General features: G+C 32.8%; 2 long non-coding RNA genes across 2 annotated transcripts; one reads left to right on the top strand and one right to left on the bottom strand.

Moving 5' to 3' along the window:
• Positions 1–2,047: 2,047 nt before the first annotated feature.
• Positions 2,048–3,899, bottom strand: LOC139776818 (uncharacterized). The gene is made up of 2 exons (XR_011719196.1): positions 3,153–3,899; positions 2,048–3,041 (listed from the first exon to the last, which is right to left on the bottom strand). It is a non-coding gene; the product is annotated as an uncharacterized lncRNA (long non-coding RNA).
• A 1,027-nt stretch (positions 3,900–4,926) lies between these two features.
• LOC139776835 (uncharacterized) lies at positions 4,927–6,087 on the top strand. Its single transcript, XR_011719203.1, has 2 exons — positions 4,927–5,159; positions 5,242–6,087. It is a non-coding gene; the product is annotated as an uncharacterized lncRNA (long non-coding RNA).
• The last annotated feature ends 2,100 nt before the right edge of the window (positions 6,088–8,187 follow it).

Genomic DNA, 8,187 nt, shown 5'->3' with positions numbered 1-8,187 from the left:
TCATTAATAACGTAAAGTCGGCCATTTGATAGAATTTGCATTACAATCGAGCATTCGTGGCCATATCGTAAATTCGTTTCCCGAAATATAGAATCTGCCACGAGTGCCACGTAAGACACCTCAAAATGGCCGCTCGTGGCACATACAGGACAGAATCCACACGAAAGTCACTCTTCGACATAAAGACTCACCGTATAGTTATAAATATTAATAAATATACATCCTTCCATCATATTAGAATTAGATAAAGTCCAATAGTTCTCAGTATATGTAAAAATAGACCGCCAAATTTCCTCACAAGATTTTGGTAGGAGCAGTCATTGTCTCTCGTATGGGCGTAGCACAAGATTAAGATAAGATAATTTTTGCTAAACTACTTTGATTTTTAAATAAATAATCATCTGGCATGATGCGTGCATATGTCCAAAAACGCATTTTAATACGATTAGCCGAGATATCGCTCGGATTACCGATATTTTTGCACTTCTCTAAGTGCCACGAGGCACATGCATGAGCGCGCGCGTACTCGTGTAGAAATTAAAAGTGTTAATATTTTCGTAACACTTTATAAGAACATGACAAAATTTGCACTTCCCATCAGCGTAGAAACATAGCGCGAATCGCCGTGTAGCAAAATATTCCAGAAAAATTCAAGTTTAGAAACACTTATAACTATCTTGTACGGAGCGACCGAGGGACACGTCCGTCTCGCTCGATGCCCCTGCCAGACTCGGGGATTTAACATCTAATCTTTAAAGTAAAATGCAAATATCGACCGATAAAATGCCTAATATATATTTTACAAATAGCACAATAAAGAATATTGAGGATTTCGTAATTTAACCCGTTTAACATGCACTTTACGTTGATTTGTGTATGACGGCTTTAATATGCATCAGTGCGCACTGACAATGAGTGTATACAATCGAATTCGCTATTAGGATATGTTGACTGAAGACATGCATATAGTATTAGAAAAGATGCTCCATGCAGACAAAATACATTTTATTTTAATATACTTTTATTTAGTTTTAATAGAAATATTCATGGGACAATTTTATCGTGTATCTAATATTATTTATATTACATCTTTATTATGATCTATTTTATGGAAGTTGCTATTAAATATACAATGATATATAAAAACATATTATATTTTGTATGTGTGCATATTACAATATGCAATATGATAATAATTCAAAAATATTGTAAATATTGTAATTGCACTAGTGCAGTAATTATGATATGTAATATTGAATAGTCTACTAACTACCATTTAAATGGTGCATATTCGCTTCTTGATATATAAAACTTTTGTATAATTAAATTGAAATATTTGTTAAAGATATTTTATACTCTAGACTCTATTGTTACGTACGGAAATTTTATATTTTCGACGACGCACGTTAGAAGTTTTGAACGCTTAAACGACGCACGCTAGGCTCGGAATTCCGAGCGAACGCTCAGTTTCCTGTAAATGTTTATTTTATCGGACGACCCTTGGAGGGCTGGGGGCCAGATGGGGCCCAAAACTACGCTTCTAGAATGTTCTAGAAGCTTCTAGAAAACCTCCCCCCTTAAGACGCGATGGAAATGGCGGGAATCTCGCGCGGGAGATTCCGGTCTTTTTCGGGTATAAATAGGGCGGAAAAACGCCGCGGAAAGCAGATAGTTCCGAGCTTCGGCTCCTTCCAATCCACTCCACTGAAATACAATCAGCAGACAATGTTTTTTAAATGTGTTTTTAATATTTATTTTTTATTAATTATACATTTATACAATCCATTGTAAAAATAATATTTATTTAATGTTTATTAAATATTTATTTCACATTGATTATTTATTTGAAGTAATAATTTAGAAAAAATATTTATTAAACGTTTATTTAACGTTTATTTAATATTTTTTTTACATTAATAATTTATTTGCAATAATGATTTTAAAAAACATTTATTTAACATTTATTCGATATTAATTTTGTTTGAAGCACAAGCTCGCGCGGAAGCCTGAACTCATGAATAGCAAAATAGGAAACGACACATTGACCTTAGAGTTGACGAAAAGAGATTGTGTATTTTTGAACTAACTCGTATCACAAAGTAGGTTTGTTTCATAATAGATACATAAGTATCATAATCAGGTTTCGTACAAAATAATCAGATGCATAAAATACAATAAATGAGAATAATCATTAGAGAATAATCCTTTCTTGAGCAGAAATTAATATTATAATCCTGTATAAAGTAATAAGGCTCATCAAAAGAAAATAGACATCATGTTTGTTCATCTTTTGAACATCTTGACGTAGTCAAGTGTAATCCAGAATTAATCTATCTCGTAAAAAGGATCATTCATGTTAGATACATTTAAAGAATATAATACGAATCAACATCATTGAATATAATACAAGAAACAATCATAAATGAAGTAATGCGTCAATTTGCTGATAATCAGAGAATAATCATTTATGATGAAGTGATTTAAATATATAGCATTCTACATGCTCGAAAGATTATTAACTATTCTCATAAATAGGTAAAGAATTCCGATAAGACAGCATGGTCTGATTAATTCTACAAGTCAAATGTAACGTACTTTCATATTAATTGACACATTAATTCAATGCAATCAAAGAATAATATCCAATAAGTAATACAGCGTGTAATAATCAAACTCAGTTAAAAATGAAAAGATAATTCAATCAAGTAATAATTAATAATACGTAAATAATAAGTTTTATCTTATCAACGCAAGAAGTATTAATAGTAGCGGTTTTGAACCACAATAAACGCAAGTGTAACGCAGGATTCAAGTGAATATCGTAATTACGTTTCTCTTTTAGTAATCAATCTCGACAATGTGATTTTAAGCTATTTACAGAAAAGATCATTAACTATTTAATCGGGTTGCAACCACAAGAAAAGATAAAGTAAAAGAATTATACTGAGCTCAGTCTTGCAGAAGAATGTAGCGTGGATTTGAACAATCCACGACTTCTCGTTTGTTGAGAAAGTATTCCTCGCATTGTCCATTCGACAATTCTGCAATCAAAGATCGTTATACGAGGAACATTAGTTCACCATCCGATTGCTAAACCGTACGTTAGCTTTTGTATTAACGATCCATGAAAGGCAGAATACATAAGCAATTACCTTATTATTGAGGCTTTCCGTGTTTCCAATTGACAGTCTTAGGAATGATAGTCACAATGACTAAACCCATTAATCGGGCTTTCCGATTTTCACCACGTGGGCGTGTCGTCCTTCTCTTAGATAATGGCGGTTGAGCCAGACAATTATCCGTAACGTCTTCTCACAACGTCCTTGTAAACAGGCCGATTGCAGCAGGTTCCTTTCCGTAAGGAAGATCAGACAGACTTCTTCGTTTACAACGATACGCGATTCAAATACGTCTCGCTTTTTCAATTTCGTAAGAGCGGAAGGCTCGATTTCCAAAAGACGCGTACAGGACGACTGACCGTTCTCGAATGTTCGTCTCGGCGATCTGCACGCACGAACACGCACGCCTGCACATGCGCAGTCCCGCTCTCCTACCGTCGTCACGCGATCCGTTGCTGGTGCGCTACGCCGCACGCGCCGCTTTCGCGCGCGATTTCATAAATACAGCGACGCCGCCTCATCGCTGCATAGACTACCCTCTGTGACCGCTTAACCGTACTATTTACTCAACTAGATTAACCGACTAGATGTCGCATACCACAATCTCTCCTCGTCTTTTTTCTCCCGTTTCTAACAAATTTAATATTTATTTTACATTACTTATTCATTTGCAATAATAATTTTAAAAAACATTTATTTAATATTTATTCGACATTAATTTAATAATTATTTTACATTACTCATTTATTTGCAATAATGATTTGAAAAAACATTTATTTAATATTTATTCGACATTAATTTAATATTTATTTTACATTACTTATTCACTTGCAATAATGATTTGAAAAAAACATTTACTTAATATTTATTCGACATTAATTTAATATTTATTTTACATTACTCATTTATTTGCAATAATGATTTAAAAAAATATTTATTTAATATTTATTCGACATTATTTTAATTCTTCGAGTGGGTGTCGGCCACCCAAACAAAAATTCAGGCCCGATATTTTTAAGATAGGCTTTAATAAATCAATGCCCCTCCACCTAGGATCCCTATGTTTGAGTCCTTCTCTCGAAGATGCGTACAGAAAGGCTTTAAGCCATGTCAGTTATGTTTGGTAAACATTTGAAAATTATTATAGGTTAAATTGTGACCACCCGGGGTGTGATCTCGATCGGTGTATATTTCTTATTGCAACCAAAAATTACAACATTTTTATTCATCGAGCATATATATATTTCGGGTTCTGCATATTTTATTTGAACAACACCCTTTTAAGATGTTTCATGACTTTTTACGTGTACATAATTAAATTGGAGATATGAGACTGAATCCATCTGGGTGTCGACTAACCAGTGTGGTCGAGGCGTATTAAAAAAAGAGATGTGGCCTTGGGAGGGTTAATATTTATTTTACATTAATTATTTATTTGCAATAATGAATTGAAAAAACATTTATTTAACATCTATTCGACATTATTTTAATATTTATTTTACATTAACTGTTTATTTGGCATAATGATTTAAAAAAACATTTATTTAACATTTATTCGACATTATTTTAATATTTATTTTACATTAATTATTTATTTACTGTAATAATTTGAAAAAAACATTTATGTAACGATTATTCGACATTAATTTAATATTCATTTTACATTAATTATTCATTTGCAATAATGATTTGAAACATCGTTTATTTAACATTTATTCGACAGTAATGTAATATTTATTTTACATTAATTATTTATTTGCAATAATGAATTGAAAAAACGTTTATTAAACATTTATTCGACATTAATTTAATATTTATTTTACATTACTTGTTTATTTGCACTAATGATTTAAAAAAACATTTATTTAACATTTATTTAACATTATTTTAATATTTATTTTACATTAATTATTTATTTGCTATATCGTTTCATTCAGATGGCGCAACGCGTGAGTCGCCACTCTCAAAGCGCCCCCACCTCCTTCCTCGCTCTCGTTCGGTGTCATGGCCGCGCTTGCTGCGTTTCTTCGGACGAGACGAGTACGTTTTCCTTTTTTTCGTAAGTGATTGAGCTAAGCGGCACGTATTCTGGAGACCAACCGAGCGAGATTTGACTTCCCAGGGAGAGCTCACCGCCAGGAAAAGGAGAGCTGCGACAGCTCGCGTCCGAGAGGGAAGATTGAGGCGAGGAGTCCGGTCCAGCGAGCAGGGCCCTTCCGATATTCTCATTTGGGACTCCATATTGGATTAAAAAACATTTTAGAACACGTTAAAATAGATGTTTTTGTAACATAAAAAAAACATTTTCTCAAACGTTAAAATAAACATTTTCAAACATAAAAAAAATGTCTTTTTAAACGTTAAAATAGACATTTTTTAAACATTAAAAAAACATTTTTCTTAAACGTTAAAATAAACGTTTTTAAACATTAAAAAAATGTTTTTTTAAATGTTAAAATAATTTTTTTTTTAATGAAAAAAAGGTGTGTTAACCCATGATTTTTAACATTTTTAAAAATGTTTTCAAAAATGTTTTCCAAATGTTTTTAAAAATATTTTTAAAAACATTTCTTTGCTGATTGGGAAGTTATTGATTTTTCGTTATGTGAGCGAGCGAGAAGGTATAAGAGTGAGCGAGATGACAATAAGAGCGAGCGAGACAGTAATTGGAGTGAGCGAGATGAGAATAACACATGCAGAAGGCTCGGGGTGGGGATCTGATCGAGGATCGAGCATCGAGTCTTTTCCTTGCGCGCCGTTGTTCTTATCTCGCTCACTCCTGTTACTGTCCTACTCGCTCTTATTGACGACTCGCTTACTCTTATACCTTCTCGCTCGCTCACGTAACAGCTGTGTTTTAAGACCGACACGCTTTAGAATTTATGCAAATTATCACATTTAACATTTTTTATATACACCGGGATACACATGTATAATTATATTATAATAAACGATTTACGACAACGAATCGAGAATAATTTTATTCAATGCAACTCGCTATAACTGTTACTCATTATTACTTATAGTACTACTGTGACTGTGACACTTATATATTATACTGTTTCTAACGCGACGATGTATGTACACGCAATTTTTTTTTTTTTATAGCAGGGAGGGGAAAATGCCTAACGGACACCCGCGTCGGCCGTCCGGCGGGGTAGTGTGGGGCTTGCACCCACTAAAAACTCCTCCCCTTCATTCTACAATATTAAGATTTCTAACAATTTCTAACAATTTAAATAGTTAATACATTAATATCTTTGAAAAAAAAAATATGTATATATGTATATTATTTGGAAATAACTAACTTTTTAAGGCTATGCTATATAAACTATTTATATTTAGCTGATGTGCAATTTAAACATAGAACGCATTTTAAAAAAAATTTATCAGAAAACGCAGAAAAAAGATTTAAACTTAGAAGTTTTATTTCAATACTTTGTGTTGCTGTTAATGAGCATGACGTAAAGACCACAATCACAGTTGAAATAATTGCATAAATCTTCGACTAACAGGTTTCATCACGGGGAAATATACATAAATGTAGGTTTCCTTTAATAAAAATATCAGTTGTATTTTTGACGTCTTTTTTTCTCATATTTATATTTTACGACGTTTGTTATTGCGAATGATTTATGAAAATCATTGATATATAGTGCGTGTGTACGTTACTTTTTAGTTTTAGTAGTACTTTTAGTAGTAATACTTTTAATAGTTTTAGTTATTATAGTTGTAGAATAACGTGCGCAACACTTAATATGCTTATGTTAATAGCAGCATATAATAAATCTAAATATACTTTTTTAAATCTTTATTATAATTTGCATCTTATTACGCATCATTGATAACAAGAAAATGCATGATTTTACAATTTCGTAGCATGATCACATATTACAACTTTTTATATATTCCGTGATAAGACCTGCTAGTCTACAATTTATGCAATTATTTCAATTGTGATTGCGGTCTTCTATATGAAATTGAAAAATTTATGCTTATTTTTCTCATTACTGGAAATTCATACTCGTTGCAAAGTAACATGACTTGCAAACATGCCTCTATTGAGACATAATGGATGCAATGTCATGATACAATGTAGAAAGTATTTCTGTCCATAATGACGGAACGATAAGATGCAATAAAACAATAATAGATTTAAAAAAGTATTGTATTTCATATTTTCTACAAAATTAATATATAAAAAGCATTATTTACATTATATTTTAAAATGATTCTGCGTTCTATGTTATTTTATTGCTTACTTTTTTACGCTTATGTATTGCAGTTTTTTTTATTCTATATCTTGCTACAATCTTGTAATTATTTCTTATTTGTTTAACAAATTACTCATTTTTCTACGGGTATTGCCTTTTTTTATAGCACGATTGTTATATCTCGTGCGAGAGTACAATTTTATCCTTCGTCATAAATCGCAACGCTTGCAGTCGATGATTATTGTAGCAAGCATTATTTTTGTCTAGCCATTCACAGTGTTTTTCATTTGTTGCATTTATACATTCATTCGTTATCTTTTCTAGAATTTGCTTTCATGGCCAATAATGTAGCCATACACGATTATTGCATGGCATGTAATTACTGTCTCGCTCGCTCTTATTGTCATCTCGCTCACTCTTATATTTTCTCGCTCGCTCACATAACGAAAAATCAATAACTTTGCGTTACCGACATTAGCACGGAACGCAACCTAAATCGTGCACATATGTGTTACCCCGTGGCCCAAACGTGGGCATTGGCTACGTAGTTCATGTGCACGTTTTACGTCGTTCCCAGAGGGCGTATCGCGTTCGCGGATCATCTAAAACCGGGCCTTGTCGTCTCTCATTCTTCTCTCTGGCTTAAGGTAACTCTCGATATTCGTAAAAGAACCAAGGATTAGTGGGTAACTAAGTTTGGTTCCAGAATATTCGAGAGCTTTCGTCATCATTATTCGATTCTTCGGGATTGGCTGGGCTCATTCTCTAGTAGATGTAAGGAGCTCATGGCACGCGTTCTTGCATTCAGACAAAACGCACAATCTCGCAAGGGCCGTAACATGGCCATTATTGGA

The sequence above is a fragment of the Temnothorax nylanderi genome, unplaced genomic scaffold, assembly GCF_030848795.1.
Source record: "Temnothorax nylanderi isolate EJ_2023f unplaced genomic scaffold, tnyl_v1.0 TNYL_tig0130_pilon, whole genome shotgun sequence".
Classification (NCBI taxonomy): Eukaryota; Metazoa; Arthropoda; class Insecta; order Hymenoptera; family Formicidae; genus Temnothorax; species Temnothorax nylanderi.
This window is presented reverse-complemented; position numbering and strand designations above follow the sequence as displayed.